Genomic DNA, 24,078 nt, shown 5'->3' on the forward strand with positions numbered 1-24,078 from the left:
GTCAAGGGACTCAACAACTCATGGGTCCGGTAAGTTATTTGGATTCCCATTTCCTTTCTAATGGAAAAAGTTGTAGAATTGAATGGAAAAGTTCTAAGTTGGTGACAAAATCTCTCGAGAAAAGGAGGGAACAGTGCCCCGTGTGAGGCTCGAACTCACGACCTTCAGATTATGAGACTGACGCGCTACCTACTGCGCTAACGAGGCAAGCTGTACCTGCAGATCTGCAGAAGTTTATTGTGCATAGCAGAAAACTTTTTTTTTTCATAATGTCACTGAGACATTAGTGCATCTTTTCCCATATGGTCTAGCGGTTAGGATTCCTGGCTCTCACCCAGGTGGCCTGGGTTCGACTCCCGGTATGGGAATGCATCTTTATCTTAGCTACTGCCGCCATTCAAAGACTGACACGTGTTTTTCAATCAAAAATGTTTCTGGTAGATTTTCACTTTGCAACAAAAATACTTAACATTGGCGATGCATTATGACTTTTGCAAAAGATTTCCTTTTGTTTCATAGCTTAAGCCTTTTTCAACTACACAGTTTTACACAAAAGTGTCAAGGGACTCAACAAGCCATGTGTCCTGTCTGTCATTAGGGCTCCCATGTTCTTTCTAATCGGAAACAGTTTAGAACTGAATTGGAAAGTTCAGAGTTAGTGACAAAATCTCTTGAGAAAAGGAGGATGCCACGTGTGAGCAAAAAACTCATGATCTTCAAATTATTCAACTGACGTGCCAAAAACCTTGACCATGTAGCGTGTTTCAGCTCTTGTAATGTTGATGTTTTGTATTCAAAGCAAAACACTCTTTTTTTTTTTTTTTTTTACACCTGTCTTGCTGTTTACTGTACTGCTTACACCATGTGGAGAAAGACTTAGTTAGTATTCCTGGTTGACTGGTTCGATTCCTGCTATGGGAGAGACTTTTTTTTGGGGACTAGTGTCCACATTCCAGAGCCAACACGTGCCTTGCAGACAGAATCAGTTTAGGTTGGAACTGCTCTTTGCAGCCAAAAATGCAGACCACCAGGTTTTTTGGATATTTATTTGCACAAAAGCTTATTTGATGTCATATCTCAAACCATTCATATCTCTCACTTTTAATTCCTGGGTGTTAAGGGACTCAACAAGCCTTTATCCCTGTTTGTCATTGGAGCTCCCCTTCCATCAATTGGTGATGTTTTGCTACTGAATGGAAAAGAGCTGTGACTCTCTAGCCAAGATGGTGGCAAAATCAGTTAAGGAAACACGGTACCAGTGCCCCATGTGAGAATCGAACTCATGACCTTCAGATTACGAGACTGACGCGCTACCTGCTGCGCTAACGAGGCAAAATGCACGTAATAATCTGCGGAAGTTGCTTGTGCAAAGCAGTACACCTCTTTTTTTTCATATTGTAAGTGAGCTGGCAGTACATCTTCTCCCATATGGTCTAGCGGTTAGGATTCCTGGTTTTCACCCAGGCGGCCCGGGTTCGACTACTGGTATGGGAACGCATCCTTTTCTGCACCGCTGCCAACATTCAAAAACTGACGCGTGTTTTTTAGTCAAACGTATTTCAAGTAGGATTTGTTTTTTTCAGGCAAAAATGCTGAACGCCCGCGTTTTGGCACTTCATTCTGACCCATCACACAAGATTCAATTTGGATTCGTAGCTCAACTCATTCTCAACCACCCCTTTTTACACTAAAGTGTCAAGGGACTCAACAACTCATGGGTCCGGTAAGTTATTTGGATTCCCATTTCCTTTCTAATGGAAAAAGTTGTAGAATTGAATGGAAAAGTTCTAAGTTGGTGACAAAATCTCTCGAGAAAAGGAGGGAACAGTGCCCCGTGTGAGGCTCGAACTCACGACCTTCAGATTATGAGACTGACGCGCTACCTACTGCGCTAACGAGGCAAGCTGTACCTGCAGAGCTGCAGAAGTTTATTGTGCATAGCAGAAAACTTTTTTTTTTCATAATGTCACTGAGACATTAGTGCATCTTTTCCCATATGGTCTAGCGGTTAGGATTCCTGGCTCTCACCCAGGTGGCCTGGGTTCGACTCCCGGTATGGGAATGCATCTTTATCTTAGCTACTGCCACCATTCAAAGACTGACACGTGTTTTTCAATCAAAAATGTTTCTGGTAGATTTTCACTTTGCAACAAAAATACTTAACATTGGCGATGCATTATGACTTTTGCAAAAGATTTCCTTTTGTTTCATAGCTTAAGCCTTTTTCAACTACACAGTTTTACACAAAAGTGTCAAGGGACTCAACAAGCCATGTGTCCTGTCTGTCATTAGGGCTCCCATGTTCTTTCTAATCGGAAACAGTTTAGAACTGAATTGGAAAGTTCAGAGTTAGTGACAAAATCTCTTGAGAAAAGGAGGATGCCACGTGTGAGCAAAAAACTCATGATCTTCAAATTATTCAACTGACGTGCCAAAAACCTTGACCATGTAGCGTGTTTCAGCTCTTGTAATGTTGATGTTTTGTATTCAAAGCAAAACACTCTTTTTTTTTTTTTTTTTTTTTTTTTTACACCTGTCTTGCTGTTTACTGTACTGCTTACACCATGTGGAGAAAGACTTAGTTAGTATTCCTGGTTGACTGGTTCGATTCCTGCTATGGGAGAGACTTTTTTTTGGGGACTAGTGTCCACATTCCAGAGCCAACACGTGCCTTGCAGACAGAATCAGTTTAGGTTGGAACTGCTCTTTGCAGCCAAAAATGCAGACCACCAGGTTTTTTGGATATTTATTTGCACAAAAGCTTATTTGATGTCATATCTCAAACCATTCATATCTCTCACTTTTAATTCCTGGGTGTTAAGGGACTCAACAAGCCTTTATCCCTGTTTGTCATTGGAGCTCCCCTTCCATCAATTGGTGATGTTTTGCTACTGAATGGAAAAGAGCTGTGACTCTCTAGCCAAGATGGTGGCAAAATCAGTTAAGGAAACACGGTACCAGTGCCCCATGTGAGAATCGAACTCATGACCTTCAGATTACGAGACTGACGCGCTACCTGCTGCGCTAACGAGGCAAAATGCACGTAATAATCTGCGGAAGTTGCTTGTGCAAAGCAGTACACCTCTTTTTTTTCATATTGTAAGTGAGCTGGCAGTACATCTTCTCCCATATGGTCTAGCGGTTAGGATTCCTGGTTTTCACCCAGGCGGCCCGGGTTCGACTACTGGTATGGGAACGCATCCTTTTCTGCACCGCTGCCAACATTCAAAAACTGACGCGTGTTTTTTAGTCAAACGTATTTCAAGTAGGATTTGTTTTTTTCAGGCAAAAATGCTGAACGCCCGCGTTTTGGCACTTCATTCTGACCCATCACACAAGATTCAATTTGGATTCGTAGCTCAACTCATTCTCAACCACCCCTTTTTACACTAAAGTGTCAAGGGACTCAACAACTCATGGGTCCGGTAAGTTATTTGGATTCCCATTTCCTTTCTAATGGAAAAAGTTGTAGAATTGAATGGAAAAGTTCTAAGTTGGTGACAAAATCTCTCGAGAAAAGGAGGGAACAGTGCCCCGTGTGAGGCTCGAACTCACGACCTTCAGATTATGAGACTGACGCGCTACCTACTGCGCTAACGAGGCAAGCTGTACCTGCAGATCTGCAGAAGTTTATTGTGCATAGCAGAAAACTTTTTTTTTTCATAATGTCACTGAGACATTAGTGCATCTTTTCCCATATGGTCTAGCGGTTAGGATTCCTGGCTCTCACCCAGGTGGCCTGGGTTCGACTCCCGGTATGGGAATGCATCTTTATCTTAGCTACTGCCGCCATTCAAAGACTGACACGTGTTTTTCAATCAAAAATGTTTCTGGTAGATTTTCACTTTGCAACAAAAATACTTAACATTGGCGATGCATTATGACTTTTGCAAAAGATTTCCTTTTGTTTCATAGCTTAAGCCTTTTTCAACTACACAGTTTTACACAAAAGTGTCAAGGGACTCAACAAGCCATGTGTCCTGTCTGTCATTAGGGCTCCCATGTTCTTTCTAATCGGAAACAGTTTAGAACTGAATTGGAAAGTTCAGAGTTAGTGACAAAATCTCTTGAGAAAAGGAGGATGCCACGTGTGAGCAAAAAACTCATGATCTTCAAATTATTCAACTGACGTGCCAAAAACCTTGACCATGTAGCGTGTTTCAGCTCTTGTAATGTTGATGTTTTGTATTCAAAGCAAAACACTCTTTTTTTTTTTTTTTTTTTTTTTTTACACCTGTCTTGCTGTTTACTGTACTGCTTACACCATGTGGAGAAAGACTTAGTTAGTATTCCTGGTTGACTGGTTCGATTCCTGCTATGGGAGAGACTTTTTTTTGGGGACTAGTGTCCACATTCCAGAGCCAACACGTGCCTTGCAGACAGAATCAGTTTAGGTTGGAACTGCTCTTTGCAGCCAAAAATGCAGACCACCAGGTTTTTTGGATATTTATTTGCACAAAAGCTTATTTGATGTCATATCTCAAACCATTCATATCTCTCACTTTTAATTCCTGGGTGTTAAGGGACTCAACAAGCCTTTATCCCTGTTTGTCATTGGAGCTCCCCTTCCATCAATTGGTGATGTTTTGCTACTGAATGGAAAAGAGCTGTGACTCTCTAGCCAAGATGGTGGCAAAATCAGTTAAGGAAACACGGTACCAGTGCCCCATGTGAGAATCGAACTCATGACCTTCAGATTACGAGACTGACGCGCTACCTGCTGCGCTAACGAGGCAAAATGCACGTAATAATCTGCGGAAGTTGCTTGTGCAAAGCAGTACACCTCTTTTTTTTCATATTGTAAGTGAGCTGGCAGTACATCTTCTCCCATATGGTCTAGCGGTTAGGATTCCTGGTTTTCACCCAGGCGGCCCGGGTTCGACTACTGGTATGGGGACGCATCCTTTTCTGCACCGCTGCCAACATTCAAAAACTGACGCGTGTTTTTTAGTCAAACGTATTTCAAGTAGGATTTGTTTTTTTCAGGCAAAAATGCTGAACGCCCGCGTTTTGGCACTTCATTCTGACCCATCACACAAGATTCAATTTGGATTCGTAGCTCAACTCATTCTCAACCACCCCTTTTTACACTAAAGTGTCAAGGGACTCAACAACTCATGGGTCCGGTAAGTTATTTGGATTCCCATTTCCTTTCTAATGGAAAAAGTTGTAGAATTGAATGGAAAAGTTCTAAGTTGGTGACAAAATCTCTCGAGAAAAGGAGGGAACAGTGCCCCGTGTGAGGCTCGAACTCACGACCTTCAGATTATGAGACTGACGCGCTACCTACTGCGCTAACGAGGCAAGCTGTACCTGCAGATCTGCAGAAGTTTATTGTGCATAGCAGAAAACTTTTTTTTTTCATAATGTCACTGAGACATTAGTGCATCTTTTCCCATATGGTCTAGCGGTTAGGATTCCTGGCTCTCACCCAGGTGGCCTGGGTTCGACTCCCGGTATGGGAATGCATCTTTATCTTAGCTACTGCCGCCATTCAAAGACTGACACGTGTTTTTCAATCAAAAATGTTTCTGGTAGATTTTCACTTTGCAACAAAAATACTTAACATTGGCGATGCATTATGACTTTTGCAAAAGATTTCCTTTTGTTTCATAGCTTAAGCCTTTTTCAACTACACAGTTTTACACAAAAGTGTCAAGGGACTCAACAAGCCATGTGTCCTGTCTGTCATTAGGGCTCCCATGTTCTTTCTAATCGGAAACAGTTTAGAACTGAATTGGAAAGTTCAGAGTTAGTGACAAAATCTCTTGAGAAAAGGAGGATGCCACGTGTGAGCAAAAAACTCATGATCTTCAAATTATTCAACTGACGTGCCAAAAACCTTGACCATGTAGCGTGTTTCAGCTCTTGTAATGTTGATGTTTTGTATTCAAAGCAAAACACTCTTTTTTTTTTTTTTTTTTACACCTGTCTTGCTGTTTACTGTACTGCTTACACCATGTGGAGAAAGACTTAGTTAGTATTCCTGGTTGACTGGTTCGATTCCTGCTATGGGAGAGACTTTTTTTTGGGGACTAGTGTCCACATTCCAGAGCCAACACGTGCCTTGCAGACAGAATCAGTTTAGGTTGGAACTGCTCTTTGCAGCCAAAAATGCAGACCACCAGGTTTTTTGGATATTTATTTGCACAAAAGCTTATTTGATGTCATATCTCAAACCATTCATATCTCTCACTTTTAATTCCTGGGTGTTAAGGGACTCAACAAGCCTTTATCCCTGTTTGTCATTGGAGCTCCCCTTCCATCAATTGGTGATGTTTTGCTACTGAATGGAAAAGAGCTGTGACTCTCTAGCCAAGATGGTGGCAAAATCAGTTAAGGAAACACGGTACCAGTGCCCCATGTGAGAATCGAACTCATGACCTTCAGATTACGAGACTGACGCGCTACCTGCTGCGCTAACGAGGCAAAATGCACGTAATAATCTGCGGAAGTTGCTTGTGCAAAGCAGTACACCTCTTTTTTTTCATATTGTAAGTGAGCTGGCAGTACATCTTCTCCCATATGGTCTAGCGGTTAGGATTCCTGGTTTTCACCCAGGCGGCCCGGGTTCGACTACTGGTATGGGAACGCATCCTTTTCTGCACCGCTGCCAACATTCAAAAACTGACGCGTGTTTTTTAGTCAAACGTATTTCAAGTAGGATTTGTTTTTTTCAGGCAAAAATGCTGAACGCCCGCGTTTTGGCACTTCATTCTGACCCATCACACAAGATTCAATTTGGATTCGTAGCTCAACTCATTCTCAACCACCCCTTTTTACACTAAAGTGTCAAGGGACTCAACAACTCATGGGTCCGGTAAGTTATTTGGATTCCCATTTCCTTTCTAATGGAAAAAGTTGTAGAATTGAATGGAAAAGTTCTAAGTTGGTGACAAAATCTCTCGAGAAAAGGAGGGAACAGTGCCCCGTGTGAGGCTCGAACTCACGACCTTCAGATTATGAGACTGACGCGCTACCTACTGCGCTAACGAGGCAAGCTGTACCTGCAGAGCTGCAGAAGTTTATTGTGCATAGCAGAAAACTTTTTTTTTTCATAATGTCACTGAGACATTAGTGCATCTTTTCCCATATGGTCTAGCGGTTAGGATTCCTGGCTCTCACCCAGGTGGCCTGGGTTCGACTCCCGGTATGGGAATGCATCTTTATCTTAGCTACTGCCACCATTCAAAGACTGACACGTGTTTTTCAATCAAAAATGTTTCTGGTAGATTTTCACTTTGCAACAAAAATACTTAACATTGGCGATACATTATGACTTTTGCAAAAGATTTCCTTTTGTTTCATAGCTTAAGCCTTTTTCAACTACACAGTTTTACACAAAAGTGTCAAGGGACTCAACAAGCCATGTGTCCTGTCTGTCATTAGGGCTCCCATGTTCTTTCTAATCGGAAACAGTTTAGAACTGAATTGGAAAGTTCAGAGTTAGTGACAAAATCTCTTGAGAAAAGGAGGATGCCACGTGTGAGCAAAAAACTCATGATCTTCAAATTATTCAACTGACGTGCCAAAAACCTTGACCATGTAGCGTGTTTCAGCTCTTGTAATGTTGATGTTTTGTATTCAAAGCAAAACACTCTTTTTTTTTTTTTTTTTTTTTTTTTTTACACCTGTCTTGCTGTTTACTGTACTGCTTACACCATGTGGAGAAAGACTTAGTTAGTATTCCTGGTTGACTGGTTCGATTCCTGCTATGGGAGAGACTTTTTTTTGGGGACTAGTGTCCACATTCCAGAGCCAACACGTGCCTTGCAGACAGAATCAGTTTAGGTTGGAACTGCTCTTTGCAGCCAAAAATGCAGACCACCAGGTTTTTTGGATATTTATTTGCACAAAAGCTTATTTGATGTCATATCTCAAACCATTCATATCTCTCACTTTTAATTCCTGGGTGTTAAGGGACTCAACAAGCCTTTATCCCTGTTTGTCATTGGAGCTCCCCTTCCATCAATTGGTGATGTTTTGCTACTGAATGGAAAAGAGCTGTGACTCTCTAGCCAAGATGGTGGCAAAATCAGTTAAGGAAACACGGTACCAGTGCCCCATGTGAGAATCGAACTCATGACCTTCAGATTACGAGACTGACGCGCTACCTGCTGCGCTAACGAGGCAAAATGCACGTAATAATCTGCGGAAGTTGCTTGTGCAAAGCAGTACACCTCTTTTTTTTCATATTGTAAGTGAGCTGGCAGTACATCTTCTCCCATATGGTCTAGCGGTTAGGATTCCTGGTTTTCACCCAGGCGGCCCGGGTTCGACTACTGGTATGGGAACGCATCCTTTTCTGCACCGCTGCCAACATTCAAAAACTGACGCGTGTTTTTTAGTCAAACGTATTTCAAGTAGGATTTGTTTTTTTCAGGCAAAAATGCTGAACGCCCGCGTTTTGGCACTTCATTCTGACCCATCACACAAGATTCAATTTGGATTCGTAGCTCAACTCATTCTCAACCACCCCTTTTTACACTAAAGTGTCAAGGGACTCAACAACTCATGGGTCCGGTAAGTTATTTGGATTCCCATTTCCTTTCTAATGGAAAAAGTTGTAGAATTGAATGGAAAAGTTCTAAGTTGGTGACAAAATCTCTCGAGAAAAGGAGGGAACAGTGCCCCGTGTGAGGCTCGAACTCACGACCTTCAGATTATGAGACTGACGCGCTACCTACTGCGCTAACGAGGCAAGCTGTACCTGCAGATCTGCAGAAGTTTATTGTGCATAGCAGAAAACTTTTTTTTTTCATAATGTCACTGAGACATTAGTGCATCTTTTCCCATATGGTCTAGCGGTTAGGATTCCTGGCTCTCACCCAGGTGGCCTGGGTTCGACTCCCGGTATGGGAATGCATCTTTATCTTAGCTACTGCCGCCATTCAAAGACTGACACGTGTTTTTCAATCAAAAATGTTTCTGGTAGATTTTCACTTTGCAACAAAAATACTTAACATTGGCGATGCATTATGACTTTTGCAAAAGATTTCCTTTTGTTTCATAGCTTAAGCCTTTTTCAACTACACAGTTTTACACAAAAGTGTCAAGGGACTCAACAAGCCATGTGTCCTGTCTGTCATTAGGGCTCCCATGTTCTTTCTAATCGGAAACAGTTTAGAACTGAATTGGAAAGTTCAGAGTTAGTGACAAAATCTCTTGAGAAAAGGAGGATGCCACGTGTGAGCAAAAAACTCATGATCTTCAAATTATTCAACTGACGTGCCAAAAACCTTGACCATGTAGCGTGTTTCAGCTCTTGTAATGTTGATGTTTTGTATTCAAAGCAAAACACTCTTTTTTTTTTTTTTTTTACACCTGTCTTGCTGTTTACTGTACTGCTTACACCATGTGGAGAAAGACTTAGTTAGTATTCCTGGTTGACTGGTTCGATTCCTGCTATGGGAGAGACTTTTTTTTGGGGACTAGTGTCCACATTCCAGAGCCAACACGTGCCTTGCAGACAGAATCAGTTTAGGTTGGAACTGCTCTTTGCAGCCAAAAATGCAGACCACCAGGTTTTTTGGATATTTATTTGCACAAAAGCTTATTTGATGTCATATCTCAAACCATTCATATCTCTCACTTTTAATTCCTGGGTGTTAAGGGACTCAACAAGCCTTTATCCCTGTTTGTCATTGGAGCTCCCCTTCCATCAATTGGTGATGTTTTGCTACTGAATGGAAAAGAGCTGTGACTCTCTAGCCAAGATGGTGGCAAAATCAGTTAAGGAAACACGGTACCAGTGCCCCATGTGAGAATCGAACTCATGACCTTCAGATTACGAGACTGACGCGCTACCTGCTGCGCTAACGAGGCAAAATGCACGTAATAATCTGCGGAAGTTGCTTGTGCAAAGCAGTACACCTCTTTTTTTTCATATTGTAAGTGAGCTGGCAGTACATCTTCTCCCATATGGTCTAGCGGTTAGGATTCCTGGTTTTCACCCAGGCGGCCCGGGTTCGACTACTGGTATGGGAACGCATCCTTTTCTGCACCGCTGCCAACATTCAAAAACTGACGCGTGTTTTTTAGTCAAACGTATTTCAAGTAGGATTTGTTTTTTTCAGGCAAAAATGCTGAACGCCCGCGTTTTGGCACTTCATTCTGACCCATCACACAAGATTCAATTTGGATTCGTAGCTCAACTCATTCTCAACCACCCCTTTTTACACTAAAGTGTCAAGGGACTCAACAACTCATGGGTCCGGTAAGTTATTTGGATTCCCATTTCCTTTCTAATGGAAAAAGTTGTAGAATTGAATGGAAAAGTTCTAAGTTGGTGACAAAATCTCTCGAGAAAAGGAGGGAACAGTGCCCCGTGTGAGGCTCGAACTCACGACCTTCAGATTATGAGACTGACGCGCTACCTACTGCGCTAACGAGGCAAGCTGTACCTGCAGATCTGCAGAAGTTTATTGTGCATAGCAGAAAACTTTTTTTTTTCATAATGTCACTGAGACATTAGTGCATCTTTTCCCATATGGTCTAGCGGTTAGGATTCCTGGCTCTCACCCAGGTGGCCTGGGTTCGACTCCCGGTATGGGAATGCATCTTTATCTTAGCTACTGCCGCCATTCAAAGACTGACACGTGTTTTTCAATCAAAAATGTTTCTGGTAGATTTTCACTTTGCAACAAAAATACTTAACATTGGCGATGCATTATGACTTTTGCAAAAGATTTCCTTTTGTTTCATAGCTTAAGCCTTTTTCAACTACACAGTTTTACACAAAAGTGTCAAGGGACTCAACAAGCCATGTGTCCTGTCTGTCATTAGGGCTCCCATGTTCTTTCTAATCGGAAACAGTTTAGAACTGAATTGGAAAGTTCAGAGTTAGTGACAAAATCTCTTGAGAAAAGGAGGATGCCACGTGTGAGCAAAAAACTCATGATCTTCAAATTATTCAACTGACGTGCCAAAAACCTTGACCATGTAGCGTGTTTCAGCTCTTGTAATGTTGATGTTTTGTATTCAAAGCAAAACACTCTTTTTTTTTTTTTTTTTTACACCTGTCTTGCTGTTTACTGTACTGCTTACACCATGTGGAGAAAGACTTAGTTAGTATTCCTGGTTGACTGGTTCGATTCCTGCTATGGGAGAGACTTTTTTTTGGGGACTAGTGTCCACATTCCAGAGCCAACACGTGCCTTGCAGACAGAATCAGTTTAGGTTGGAACTGCTCTTTGCAGCCAAAAATGCAGACCACCAGGTTTTTTGGATATTTATTTGCACAAAAGCTTATTTGATGTCATATCTCAAACCATTCATATCTCTCACTTTTAATTCCTGGGTGTTAAGGGACTCAACAAGCCTTTATCCCTGTTTGTCATTGGAGCTCCCCTTCCATCAATTGGTGATGTTTTGCTACTGAATGGAAAAGAGCTGTGACTCTCTAGCCAAGATGGTGGCAAAATCAGTTAAGGAAACACGGTACCAGTGCCCCATGTGAGAATCGAACTCATGACCTTCAGATTACGAGACTGACGCGCTACCTGCTGCGCTAACGAGGCAAAATGCACGTAATAATCTGCGGAAGTTGCTTGTGCAAAGCAGTACACCTCTTTTTTTTCATATTGTAAGTGAGCTGGCAGTACATCTTCTCCCATATGGTCTAGCGGTTAGGATTCCTGGTTTTCACCCAGGCGGCCCGGGTTCGACTACTGGTATGGGAACGCATCCTTTTCTGCACCGCTGCCAACATTCAAAAACTGACGCGTGTTTTTTAGTCAAACGTATTTCAAGTAGGATTTGTTTTTTTCAGGCAAAAATGCTGAACGCCCGCGTTTTGGCACTTCATTCTGACCCATCACACAAGATTCAATTTGGATTCGTAGCTCAACTCATTCTCAACCACCCCTTTTTACACTAAAGTGTCAAGGGACTCAACAACTCATGGGTCCGGTAAGTTATTTGGATTCCCATTTCCTTTCTAATGGAAAAAGTTGTAGAATTGAATGGAAAAGTTCTAAGTTGGTGACAAAATCTCTCGAGAAAAGGAGGGAACAGTGCCCCGTGTGAGGCTCGAACTCACGACCTTCAGATTATGAGACTGACGCGCTACCTACTGCGCTAACGAGGCAAGCTGTACCTGCAGATCTGCAGAAGTTTATTGTGCATAGCAGAAAACTTTTTTTTTTCATAATGTCACTGAGACATTAGTGCATCTTTTCCCATATGGTCTAGCGGTTAGGATTCCTGGCTCTCACCCAGGTGGCCTGGGTTCGACTCCCGGTATGGGAATGCATCTTTATCTTAGCTACTGCCGCCATTCAAAGACTGACACGTGTTTTTCAATCAAAAATGTTTCTGGTAGATTTTCACTTTGCAACAAAAATACTTAACATTGGCGATGCATTATGACTTTTGCAAAAGATTTCCTTTTGTTTCATAGCTTAAGCCTTTTTCAACTACACAGTTTTACACAAAAGTGTCAAGGGACTCAACAAGCCATGTGTCCTGTCTGTCATTAGGGCTCCCATGTTCTTTCTAATCGGAAACAGTTTAGAACTGAATTGGAAAGTTCAGAGTTAGTGACAAAATCTCTTGAGAAAAGGAGGATGCCACGTGTGAGCAAAAAACTCATGATCTTCAAATTATTCAACTGACGTGCCAAAAACCTTGACCATGTAGCGTGTTTCAGCTCTTGTAATGTTGATGTTTTGTATTCAAAGCAAAACACTCTTTTTTTTTTTTTTTTTTACACCTGTCTTGCTGTTTACTGTACTGCTTACACCATGTGGAGAAAGACTTAGTTAGTATTCCTGGTTGACTGGTTCGATTCCTGCTATGGGAGAGACTTTTTTTTGGGGACTAGTGTCCACATTCCAGAGCCAACACGTGCCTTGCAGACAGAATCAGTTTAGGTTGGAACTGCTCTTTGCAGCCAAAAATGCAGACCACCAGGTTTTTTGGATATTTATTTGCACAAAAGCTTATTTGATGTCATATCTCAAACCATTCATATCTCTCACTTTTAATTCCTGGGTGTTAAGGGACTCAACAAGCCTTTATCCCTGTTTGTCATTGGAGCTCCCCTTCCATCAATTGGTGATGTTTTGCTACTGAATGGAAAAGAGCTGTGACTCTCTAGCCAAGATGGTGGCAAAATCAGTTAAGGAAACACGGTACCAGTGCCCCATGTGAGAATCGAACTCATGACCTTCAGATTACGAGACTGACGCGCTACCTGCTGCGCTAACGAGGCAAAATGCACGTAATAATCTGCGGAAGTTGCTTGTGCAAAGCAGTACACCTCTTTTTTTTCATATTGTAAGTGAGCTGGCAGTACATCTTCTCCCATATGGTCTAGCGGTTAGGATTCCTGGTTTTCACCCAGGCGGCCCGGGTTCGACTACTGGTATGGGAACGCATCCTTTTCTGCACCGCTGCCAACATTCAAAAACTGACGCGTGTTTTTTAGTCAAACGTATTTCAAGTAGGATTTGTTTTTTTCAGGCAAAAATGCTGAACGCCCGCGTTTTGGCACTTCATTCTGACCCATCACACAAGATTCAATTTGGATTCGTAGCTCAACTCATTCTCAACCACCCCTTTTTACACTAAAGTGTCAAGGGACTCAACAACTCATGGGTCCGGTAAGTTATTTGGATTCCCATTTCCTTTCTAATGGAAAAAGTTGTAGAATTGAATGGAAAAGTTCTAAGTTGGTGACAAAATCTCTCGAGAAAAGGAGGGAACAGTGCCCCGTGTGAGGCTCGAACTCACGACCTTCAGATTATGAGACTGACGCGCTACCTACTGCGCTAACGAGGCAAGCTGTACCTGCAGAGCTGCAGAAGTTTATTGTGCATAGCAGAAAACTTTTTTTTTTCATAATGTCACTGAGACATTAGTGCATCTTTTCCCATATGGTCTAGCGGTTAGGATTCCTGGCTCTCACCCAGGTGGCCTGGGTTCGACTCCCGGTATGGGAATGCATCTTTATCTTAGCTACTGCCACCATTCAAAGACTGACACGTGTTTTTCAATCAAAAATGTTTCTGGTAGATTTTCACTTTGCAACAAAAATACTTAACATTGGCGATACATTATGACTTTTGCAAAAGATTTCCTTTTGTTTCATAGCTTAAGCCTTTTTCAACTACACAGTTTTACACAAAAGTGTCAAGGGACTCAACAAGCCATGTGTCCTGTCTGTCATTAGGGCTCCCATGTTCTTTCTAATCGGAAACAGTTTAGAACTGAATTGGAAAGTTCAGAGTTAGTGACAAAATCTCTTGAGAAAAGGAGGATGCCACGTGTGAGCAAAAAACTCATGATCTTCAAATTATTCAACTGACGTGCCAAAAACCTTGACCATGTAGCGTGTTTCAGCTCTTGTAATGTTGATGTTTTGTATTCAAAGCAAAACACTCTTTTTTTTTTTTTTTTTTTTTTTTTTTACACCTGTCTTGCTGTTTACTGTACTGCTTACACCATGTGGAGAAAGACTTAGTTAGTATTCCTGGTTGACTGGTTCGATTCCTGCTATGGGAGAGACTTTTTTTTGGGGACTAGTGTCCACATTCCAGAGCCAACACGTGCCTTGCAGACAGAATCAGTTTAGGTTGGAACTGCTCTTTGCAGCCAAAAATGCAGACCACCAGGTTTTTTGGATATTTATTTGCACAAAAGCTTATTTGATGTCATATCTCAAACCATTCATATCTCTCACTTTTAATTCCTGGGTGTTAAGGGACTCAACAAGCCTTTATCCCTGTTTGTCATTGGAGCTCCCCTTCCATCAATTGGTGATGTTTTGCTACTGAATGGAAAAGAGCTGTGACTCTCTAGCCAAGATGGTGGCAAAATCAGTTAAGGAAACACGGTACCAGTGCCCCATGTGAGAATCGAACTCATGACCTTCAGATTACGAGACTGACGCGCTACCTGCTGCGCTAACGAGGCAAAATGCACGTAATAATCTGCGGAAGTTGCTTGTGCAAAGCAGTACACCTCTTTTTTTTCATATTGTAAGTGAGCTGGCAGTACATCTTCTCCCATATGGTCTAGCGGTTAGGATTCCTGGTTTTCACCCAGGCGGCCCGGGTTCGACTACTGGTATGGGAACGCATCCTTTTCTGCACCGCTGCCAACATTCAAAAACTGACGCGTGTTTTTTAGTCAAACGTATTTCAAGTAGGATTTGTTTTTTTCAGGCAAAAATGCTGAACGCCCGCGTTTTGGCACTTCATTCTGACCCATCACACAAGATTCAATTTGGATTCGTAGCTCAACTCATTCTCAACCACCCCTTTTTACACTAAAGTGTCAAGGGACTCAACAACTCATGGGTCCGGTAAGTTATTTGGATTCCCATTTCCTTTCTAATGGAAAAAGTTGTAGAATTGAATGGAAAAGTTCTAAGTTGGTGACAAAATCTCTCGAGAAAAGGAGGGAACAGTGCCCCGTGTGAGGCTCGAACTCACGACCTTCAGATTATGAGACTGACGCGCTACCTACTGCGCTAACGAGGCAAGCTGTACCTGCAGATCTGCAGAAGTTTATTGTGCATAGCAGAAAACTTTTTTTTTTCATAATGTCACTGAGACATTAGTGCATCTTTTCCCATATGGTCTAGCGGTTAGGATTCCTGGCTCTCACCCAGGTGGCCTGGGTTCGACTCCCGGTATGGGAATGCATCTTTATCTTAGCTACTGCCGCCATTCAAAGACTGACACGTGTTTTTCAATCAAAAATGTTTCTGGTAGATTTTCACTTTGCAACAAAAATACTTAACATTGGCGATGCATTATGACTTTTGCAAAAGATTTCCTTTTGTTTCATAGCTTAAGCCTTTTTCAACTACACAGTTTTACACAAAAGTGTCAAGGGACTCAACAAGCCATGTGTCCTGTCTGTCATTAGGGCTCCCATGTTCTTTCTAATCGGAAACAGTTTAGAACTGAATTGGAAAGTTCAGAGTTAGTGACAAAATCTCTTGAGAAAAGGAGGATGCCACGTGTGAGCAAAAAACTCATGATCTTCAAATTATTCAACTGACGTGCCAAAAACCTTGACCATGTAGCGTGTTTCAGCTCTTGTAATGTTGATGTTTTGTATTCAAAGCAAAACACTCTTTTTTTTTTTTTTTTTTACACCTGTCTTGCTGTTTACTGTACTGCTTACACCATGTGGAGAAAGACTTAGTTAGTATTCCTGGTTGACTGGTTCGATTCCTGCTATGGGAGAGACTTTTTTTTGGGGACTAGTGTCCACATTCCAAAGCCAACACGTGCCTTGCAGACAGAATCAGTTTAGGTTGGAACTGCTCTTTGCAGCCAAAAATGCAGACCACCAGGTTTTTTGGATATTTATTTGCACAAAAGCTTATTTGATGTCATATCTCAAACCATTCATATCTCTCACTTTTAATTCCTGGGTGTTAAGGGACTCAACAAGCCTTTATCCCTGTTTGTCATTGGAGCTCCCCTTCCATCAATTGGTGATGTTTTGCTACTGAATGGAAAAGAGCTGTGACTCTCTAGCCAAGATGGTGGCAAAATCAGTTAAGGAAACACGGTACCAGTGCCCCATGTGAGAATCGAACTCATGACCTTCAGATTACGAGACTGACGCGCTACCTGCTGCGCTAACGAGGCAAAATGCACGTAATAATCTGCGGAAGTTGCTTGTGCAAAGCAGTACACCTCTTTTTTTTCATATTGTAAGTGAGCTGGCAGTACATCTTCTCCCATATGGTCTAGCGGTTAGGATTCCTGGTTTTCACCCAGGCGGCCCGGGTTCGACTACTGGTATGGGAACGCATCCTTTTCTGCACCGCTGCCAACATTCAAAAACTGACGCGTGTTTTTTAGTCAAACGTATTTCAAGTAGGATTTGTTTTTTTCAGGCAAAAATGCTGAACGCCCGCGTTTTGGCACTTCATTCTGACCCATCACACAAGATTCAATTTGGATTCGTAGCTCAACTCATTCTCAACCACCCCTTTTTACACTAAAGTGTCAAGGGACTCAACAACTCATGGGTCCGGTAAGTTATTTGGATTCCCATTTCCTTTCTAATGGAAAAAGTTGTAGAATTGAATGGAAAAGTTCTAAGTTGGTGACAAAATCTCTCGAGAAAAGGAGGGAACAGTGCCCCGTGTGAGGCTCGAACTCACGACCTTCAGATTATGAGACTGACGCGCTACCTACTGCGCTAACGAGGCAAGCTGTACCTGCAGATCTGCAGAAGTTTATTGTGCATAGCAGAAAACTTTTTTTTTTCATAATGTCACTGAGACATTAGTGCATCTTTTCCCATATGGTCTAGCGGTTAGGATTCCTGGCTCTCACCCAGGTGGCCTGGGTTCGACTCCCGGTATGGGAATGCATCTTTATCTTAGCTACTGCCGCCATTCAAAGACTGACACGTGTTTTTCAATCAAAAATGTTTCTGGTAGATTTTCACTTTGCAACAAAAATACTTAACATTGGCGATGCATTATGACTTTTGCAAAAGATTTCCTTTTGTTTCATAGCTTAAGCCTTTTTCAACTACACAGTTTTACACAAAAGTGTCAAGGGACTCAACAAGCCATGTGTCCTGTCTGTCATTAGGGCTCCCATGTTCTTTCTAATCGGAAACAGTTTAGAACTGAATTGGAAAGTTCAGAGTTAGTGACAAAATCTCTTGAGAAAAGGAGGATGCCACGTGTGAGCAAAAAACTCATGATCTTCAAATTATTCAACTGACGTGCCAAAAACCTTGACCATGTAGCGTGTTTCAGCTCTTGTAATGTTGATGTTTTGTATTCAAAGCAAAACACTCTTTTTTTTTTTTTTTTTTACACCTGTCTTGCTGTTTACTGTACTGCTTACACCATGTGGAGAAAGACTTAGTTAGTATTCCTGGTTGACTGGTTCGATTCCTGCTATGGGAGAGACTTTTTTTTGGGGACTAGTGTCCACATTCCAAAGCCAACACGTGCCTTGCAGACAGAATCAGTTTAGGTTGGAACTGCTCTTTGCAGCCAAAAATGCAGACCACCAGGTTTTTTGGATATTTATTTGCACAAAAGCTTATTTGATGTCATATCTCAAACCATTCATATCTCTCACTTTTAATTCCTGGGTGTTAAGGGACTCAACAAGCCTTTATCCCTGTTTGTCATTGGAGCTCCCCTTCCATCAATTGGTGATGTTTTGCTACTGAATGGAAAAGAGCTGTGACTCTCTAGCCAAGATGGTGGCAAAATCAGTTAAGGAAACACGGTACCAGTGCCCCATGTGAGAATCGAACTCATGACCTTCAGATTACGAGACTGACGCGCTACCTGCTGCGCTAACGAGGCAAAATGCACGTAATAATCTGCGGAAGTTGCTTGTGCAAAGCAGTACACCTCTTTTTTTTCATATTGTAAGTGAGCTGGCAGTACATCTTCTCCCATATGGTCTAGCGGTTAGGATTCCTGGTTTTCACCCAGGCGGCCCGGGTTCGACTACTGGTATGGGAACGCATCCTTTTCTGCACCGCTGCCAACATTCAAAAACTGACGCGTGTTTTTTAGTCAAACGTATTTCAAGTAGGATTTGTTTTTTTCAGGCAAAAATGCTGAACGCCCGCGTTTTGGCACTTCATTCTGACCCATCACACAAGATTCAATTTGGATTCGTAGCTCAACTCATTCTCAACCACCCCTTTTTACACTAAAGTGTCAAGGGACTCAACAACTCATGGGTCCGGTAAGTTATTTGGATTCCCATTTCCTTTCTAATGGAAAAAGTTGTAGAATTGAATGGAAAAGTTCTAAGTTGGTGACAAAATCTCTCGAGAAAAGGAGGGAACAGTGCCCCGTGTGAGGCTCGAACTCACGACCTTCAGATTATGAGACTGACGCGCTACCTACTGCGCTAACGAGGCAAGCTGTACCTGCAGATCTGCAGAAGTTTATTGTGCATAGCAGAAAACTTTTTTTTTTCATAATGTCACTGAGACATTAGTGCATCTTTTCCCATATGGTCTAGCGGTTAGGATTCCTGGCTCTCACCCAGGTGGCCTGGGTTCGACTCCCGGTATGGGAATGCATCTTTATCTTAGCTACTGCCGCCATTCAAAGACTGACACGTGTTTTTCAATCAAAAATGTTTCTGGTAGATTTTCACTTTGCAACAAAAATACTTAACATTGGCGATGCATTATGACTTTTGCAAAAGATTTCCTTTTGTTTCATAGCTTAAGCCTTTTTCAACTACACAGTTTTACACAAAAGTGTCAAGGGACTCAACAAGCCATGTGTCCTGTCTGTCATTAGGGCTCCCATGTTCTTTCTAATCGGAAACAGTTTAGAACTGAATTGGAAAGTTCAGAGTTAGTGACAAAATCTCTTGAGAAAAGGAGGATGCCACGTGTGAGCAAAAAACTCATGATCTTCAAATTATTCAACTGACGTGCCAAAAACCTTGACCATGTAGCGTGTTTCAGCTCTTGTAATGTTGATGTTTTGTATTCAAAGCAAAACACTCTTTTTTTTTTTTTTTTTTACACCTGTCTTGCTGTTTACTGTACTGCTTACACCATGTGGAGAAAGACTTAGTTAGTATTCCTGGTTGACTGGTTCGATTCCTGCTATGGGAGAGACTTTTTTTTGGGGACTAGTGTCCACATTCCAAAGCCAACACGTGCCTTGCAGACAGAATCAGTTTAGGTTGGAACTGCTCTTTGCAGCCAAAAATGCAGACCACCAGGTTTTTTGGATATTTATTTGCACAAAAGCTTATTTGATGTCATATCTCAAACCATTCATATCTCTCACTTTTAATTCCTGGGTGTTAAGGGACTCAACAAGCCTTTATCCCTGTTTGTCATTGGAGCTCCCCTTCCATCAATTGGTGATGTTTTGCTACTGAATGGAAAAGAGCTGTGACTCTCTAGCCAAGATGGTGGCAAAATCAGTTAAGGAAACACGGTACCAGTGCCCCATGTGAGAATCGAACTCATGACCTTCAGATTACGAGACTGACGCGCTACCTGCTGCGCTAACGAGGCAAAATGCACGTAATAATCTGCGGAAGTTGCTTGTGCAAAGCAGTACACCTCTTTTTTTTCATATTGTAAGTGAGCTGGCAGTACATCTTCTCCCATATGGTCTAGCGGTTAGGATTCCTGGTTTTCACCCAGGCGGCCCGGGTTCGACTACTGGTATGGGAACGCATCCTTTTCTGCACCGCTGCCAACATTCAAAAACTGACGCGTGTTTTTTAGTCAAACGTATTTCAAGTAGGATTTGTTTTTTTCAGGCAAAAATGCTGAACGCCCGCGTTTTGGCACTTCATTCTGACCCATCACACAAGATTCAATTTGGATTCGTAGCTCAACTCATTCTCAACCACCCCTTTTTACACTAAAGTGTCAAGGGACTCAACAACTCATGGGTCCGGTAAGTTATTTGGATTCCCATTTCCTTTCTAATGGAAAAAGTTGTAGAATTGAATGGAAAAGTTCTAAGTTGGTGACAAAATCTCTCGAGAAAAGGAGGGAACAGTGCCCCGTGTGAGGCTCGAACTCACGACCTTCAGATTATGAGACTGACGCGCTACCTACTGCGCTAACGAGGCAAGCTGTACCTGCAGATCTGCAGAAGTTTATTGTGCATAGCAGAAAACTTTTTTTTTTCATAATGTCACTGAGACATTAGTGCATCTTTTCCCATATGGTCTAGCGGTTAGGATTCCTGGCTCTCACCCAGGTGGCCTGGGTTCGACTCCCGGTATGGGAATGCATCTTTATCTTAGCTACTGCCGCCATTCAAAGACTGACACGTGTTTTTCAATCAAAAATGTTTCTGGTAGATTTTCACTTTGCAACAAAAATACTTAACATTGGCGATGCATTATGACTTTTGCAAAAGATTTCCTTTTGTTTCATAGCTTAAGCCTTTTTCAACTACACAGTTTTACACAAAAGTGTCAAGGGACTCAACAAGCCATGTGTCCTGTCTGTCATTAGGGCTCCCATGTTCTTTCTAATCGGAAACAGTTTAGAACTGAATTGGAAAGTTCAGAGTTAGTGACAAAATCTCTTGAGAAAAGGAGGATGCCACGTGTGAGCAAAAAACTCATGATCTTCAAATTATTCAACTGACGTGCCAAAAACCTTGACCATGTAGCGTGTTTCAGCTCTTGTAATGTTGATGTTTTGTATTCAAAGCAAAACACTCTTTTTTTTTTTTTTTTTTACACCTGTCTTGCTGTTTACTGTACTGCTTACACCATGTGGAGAAAGACTTAGTTAGTATTCCTGGTTGACTGGTTCGATTCCTGCTATGGGAGAGACTTTTTTTTGGGGACTAGTGTCCACATTCCAAAGCCAACACGTGCCTTGCAGACAGAATCAGTTTAGGTTGGAACTGCTCTTTGCAGCCAAAAATGCAGACCACCAGGTTTTTTGGATATTTATTTGCACAAAAGCTTATTTGATGTCATATCTCAAACCATTCATATCTCTCACTTTTAATTCCTGGGTGTTAAGGGACTCAACAAGCCTTTATCCCTGTTTGTCATTGGAGCTCCCCTTCCATCAATTGGTGATGTTTTGCTACTGAATGGAAAAGAGCTGTGACTCTCTAGCCAAGATGGTGGCAAAATCAGTTAAGGAAACACGGTACCAGTGCCCCATGTGAGAATCGAACTCATGACCTTCAGATTACGAGACTGACGCGCTACCTGCTGCGCTAACGAGGCAAAATGCACGTAATAATCTGCGGAAGTTGCTTGTGCAAAGCAGTACACCTCTTTTTTTTCATATTGTAAGTGAGCTGGCAGTACATCTTCTCCCATATGGTCTAGCGGTTAGGATTCCTGGTTTTCACCCAGGCGGCCCGGGTTCGACTACTGGTATGGGAACGCATCCTTTTCTGCACCGCTGCCAACATTCAAAAACTGACGCGTGTTTTTTAGTCAAACGTATTTCAAGTAGGATTTGTTTTTTTCAGGCAAAAATGCTGAACGCCCGCGTTTTGGCACTTCATTCTGACCCATCACACAAGATTCAATTTGGATTCGTAGCTCAACTCATTCTCAACCACCCCTTTTTACACTAAAGTGTCAAGGGACTCAACAACTCATGGGTCCGGTAAGTTATTTGGATTCCCATTTCCTTTCTAATGGAAAAAGTTGTAGAATTGAATGGAAAAGTTCTAAGTTGGTGACAAAATCTCTCGAGAAAAGGAGGGAACAGTGCCCCGTGTGAGGCTCGAACTCACGACCTTCAGATTATGAGACTGACGCGCTACCTACTGCGCTAACGAGGCAAGCTGTACCTGCAGATCTGCAGAAGTTTATTGTGCATAGCAGAAAACTTTTTTTTTTCATAATGTCACTGAGACATTAGTGCATCTTTTCCCATATGGTCTAGCGGTTAGGATTCCTGGCTCTCACCCAGGTGGCCTGGGTTCGACTCCCGGTATGGGAATGCATCTTTATCTTAGCTACTGCCGCCATTCAAAGACTGACACGTGTTTTTCAATCAAAAATGTTTCTGGTAGATTTTCACTTTGCAACAAAAATACTTAACATTGGCGATGCATTATGACTTTTGCAAAAGATTTCCTTTTGTTTCATAGCTTAAGCCTTTTTCAACTACACAGTTTTACACAAAAGTGTCAAGGGACTCAACAAGCCATGTGTCCTGTCTGTCATTAGGGCTCCCATGTTCTTTCTAATCGGAAACAGTTTAGAACTGAATTGGAAAGTTCAGAGTTAGTGACAAAATCTCTTGAGAAAAGGAGGATGCCACGTGTGAGCAAAAAACTCATGATCTTCAAATTATTCAACTGACGTGCCAAAAACCTTGACCATGTAGCGTGTTTCAGCTCTTGTAATGTTGATGTTTTGTATTCAAAGCAAAACACTCTTTTTTTTTTTTTTTTTTACACCTGTCTTGCTGTTTACTGTACTGCTTACACCATGTGGAGAAAGACTTAGTTAGTATTCCTGGTTGACTGGTTCGATTCCTGCTATGGGAGAGACTTTTTTTTGGGGACTAGTGTCCACATTCCAAAGCCAACACGTGCCTTGCAGACAGAATCAGTTTAGGTTGGAACTGCTCTTTGCAGCCAAAAATGCAGACCACCAGGTTTTTTGGATATTTATTTGCACAAAAGCTTATTTGATGTCATATCTCAAACCATTCATATCTCTCACTTTTAATTCCTGGGTGTTAAGGGACTCAACAAGCCTTTATCCCTGTTTGTCATTGGAGCTCCCCTTCCATCAATTGGTGATGTTTTGCTACTGAATGGAAAAGAGCTGTGACTCTCTAGCCAAGATGGTGGCAAAATCAGTTAAGGAAACACGGTACCAGTGCCCCATGTGAGAATCGAACTCATGACCTTCAGATTACGAGACTGACGCGCTACCTGCTGCGCTAACGAGGCAAAATGCACGTAATAATCTGCGGAAGTTGCTTGTGCAAAGCAGTACACCTCTTTTTTTTCATATTGTAAGTGAGCTGGCAGTACATCTTCTCCCATATGGTCTAGCGGTTAGGATTCCTGGTTTTCACCCAGGCGGCCCGGGTTCGACTACTGGTATGGGAACGCATCCTTTTCTGCACCGCTGCCAACATTCAAAAACTGACGCGTGTTTTTTAGTCAAACGTATTTCAAGTAGGATTTGTTTTTTTCAGGCAAAAATGCTGAACGCCCGCGTTTTGGCACTTCATTCTGACCCATCACACAAGATTCAATTTGGATTCGTAGCTCAACTCATTCTCAACCACCCCTTTTTACACTAAAGTGTCAAGGGACTCAACAACTCATGGGTCCGGTAAGTTATTTGGATTCCCATTTCCTTTCTAATGGAAAAAGTTGTAGAATTGAATGGAAAAGTTCTAAGTTGGTGACAAAATCTCTCGAGAAAAGGAGGGAACAGTGCCCCGTGTGAGGCTCGAACTCACGACCTTCAGATTATGAGACTGACGCGCTACCTACTGCGCTAACGAGGCAAGCTGTACCTGCAGATCTGCAGAAGTTTATTGTGCATAGCAGAAAACTTTTTTTTTTCATAATGTCACTGAGACATTAGTGCATCTTTTCCCATATGGTCTAGCGGTTAGGATTCCTGGCTC

The 24,078-nt window shown here is 42.1% G+C and overlaps 15 non-coding genes across 15 annotated transcripts; all 15 read right to left on the reverse strand.

Annotated features, from left to right (window-relative positions):
• Positions 1 to 134: 134 nt before the first annotated feature.
• On the reverse strand, positions 135 to 207 carry TRNAM-CAU (transfer RNA methionine (anticodon CAU)). The gene has a single exon. It is a non-coding gene; the product is annotated as a tRNA-Met (tRNA).
• A 1,621-nt stretch (positions 208 to 1,828) lies between these two features.
• Positions 1,829 to 1,901, reverse strand: TRNAM-CAU (transfer RNA methionine (anticodon CAU)). Its single transcript has one exon. It is a non-coding gene; the product is annotated as a tRNA-Met (tRNA).
• Positions 1,902 to 3,530: 1,629 nt separating this feature from the next.
• TRNAM-CAU (transfer RNA methionine (anticodon CAU)) lies at positions 3,531 to 3,603 on the reverse strand. Its single transcript has one exon. It is a non-coding gene; the product is annotated as a tRNA-Met (tRNA).
• A 1,628-nt stretch (positions 3,604 to 5,231) lies between these two features.
• On the reverse strand, positions 5,232 to 5,304 carry TRNAM-CAU (transfer RNA methionine (anticodon CAU)). Its single transcript has one exon. It is a non-coding gene; the product is annotated as a tRNA-Met (tRNA).
• A 1,621-nt stretch (positions 5,305 to 6,925) lies between these two features.
• Positions 6,926 to 6,998, reverse strand: TRNAM-CAU (transfer RNA methionine (anticodon CAU)). Its single transcript has one exon. It is a non-coding gene; the product is annotated as a tRNA-Met (tRNA).
• A 1,630-nt stretch (positions 6,999 to 8,628) lies between these two features.
• TRNAM-CAU (transfer RNA methionine (anticodon CAU)) lies at positions 8,629 to 8,701 on the reverse strand. The gene has a single exon. It is a non-coding gene; the product is annotated as a tRNA-Met (tRNA).
• A 1,620-nt stretch (positions 8,702 to 10,321) lies between these two features.
• TRNAM-CAU (transfer RNA methionine (anticodon CAU)) lies at positions 10,322 to 10,394 on the reverse strand. The gene has a single exon. It is a non-coding gene; the product is annotated as a tRNA-Met (tRNA).
• Positions 10,395 to 12,015: 1,621 nt separating this feature from the next.
• TRNAM-CAU (transfer RNA methionine (anticodon CAU)) lies at positions 12,016 to 12,088 on the reverse strand. The gene has a single exon. It is a non-coding gene; the product is annotated as a tRNA-Met (tRNA).
• A 1,621-nt stretch (positions 12,089 to 13,709) lies between these two features.
• Positions 13,710 to 13,782, reverse strand: TRNAM-CAU (transfer RNA methionine (anticodon CAU)). The gene has a single exon. It is a non-coding gene; the product is annotated as a tRNA-Met (tRNA).
• Positions 13,783 to 15,412: 1,630 nt separating this feature from the next.
• Positions 15,413 to 15,485, reverse strand: TRNAM-CAU (transfer RNA methionine (anticodon CAU)). Its single transcript has one exon. It is a non-coding gene; the product is annotated as a tRNA-Met (tRNA).
• A 1,621-nt stretch (positions 15,486 to 17,106) lies between these two features.
• TRNAM-CAU (transfer RNA methionine (anticodon CAU)) lies at positions 17,107 to 17,179 on the reverse strand. Its single transcript has one exon. It is a non-coding gene; the product is annotated as a tRNA-Met (tRNA).
• Positions 17,180 to 18,800: 1,621 nt separating this feature from the next.
• Positions 18,801 to 18,873, reverse strand: TRNAM-CAU (transfer RNA methionine (anticodon CAU)). Its single transcript has one exon. It is a non-coding gene; the product is annotated as a tRNA-Met (tRNA).
• Positions 18,874 to 20,494: 1,621 nt separating this feature from the next.
• TRNAM-CAU (transfer RNA methionine (anticodon CAU)) lies at positions 20,495 to 20,567 on the reverse strand. The gene has a single exon. It is a non-coding gene; the product is annotated as a tRNA-Met (tRNA).
• A 1,621-nt stretch (positions 20,568 to 22,188) lies between these two features.
• Positions 22,189 to 22,261, reverse strand: TRNAM-CAU (transfer RNA methionine (anticodon CAU)). Its single transcript has one exon. It is a non-coding gene; the product is annotated as a tRNA-Met (tRNA).
• Positions 22,262 to 23,882: 1,621 nt separating this feature from the next.
• Positions 23,883 to 23,955, reverse strand: TRNAM-CAU (transfer RNA methionine (anticodon CAU)). Its single transcript has one exon. It is a non-coding gene; the product is annotated as a tRNA-Met (tRNA).
• Between the last annotated feature and the right edge of the window lie 123 nt (positions 23,956 to 24,078).

This window comes from Phyllobates terribilis, unplaced genomic scaffold (genome assembly GCF_046119375.1).
Source record: "Phyllobates terribilis strain yellow unplaced genomic scaffold, ASM4611937v1 Scaffold_11__3_contigs__length_659146591, whole genome shotgun sequence".
Lineage (NCBI taxonomy): Eukaryota > Metazoa > Chordata > Amphibia > Anura > Dendrobatidae > Phyllobates > Phyllobates terribilis.